Below are 396 nucleotides of genomic sequence, written 5' to 3'. Positions count from 1 at the left end.
TTACAGATCTGCCAAATGTGGTTAGTGGCCATTTACATATACTCGATTTATATGGGCAAAGTCGCGTAACAGCTTTTTCACGTACACTCCTATTCATAAATAGTATATAGGTATCGTGTGTCCTTTACCAAAAAAAAATGTTATCAGTATTCTAACCTTTGAATCACAGAACAGCGGCGGACTGATAATAATAACTAATAACTAGTAGTAAACACTGCGTTTGTTATCATGGGGTATGTAAGCCTACTTAACTGATAACACAGGGATCTGCTTTGTTTCGACACTTATCAGCGTATCTCCGCCGATAACGGATCTTATGACTATGGTTAATGTAGACTTTGCTCCCGTTCTGATTTTCCGATTTTTTCTCACTTTTTCTTTGTCGTTTTCTTTGTT

Source organism: Penaeus monodon, chromosome 20 (assembly GCF_015228065.2).
Source record: "Penaeus monodon isolate SGIC_2016 chromosome 20, NSTDA_Pmon_1, whole genome shotgun sequence".
In the NCBI taxonomy this organism is placed as follows: Eukaryota; Metazoa; Arthropoda; class Malacostraca; order Decapoda; family Penaeidae; genus Penaeus; species Penaeus monodon.
This window is presented reverse-complemented; position numbering follows the sequence as displayed.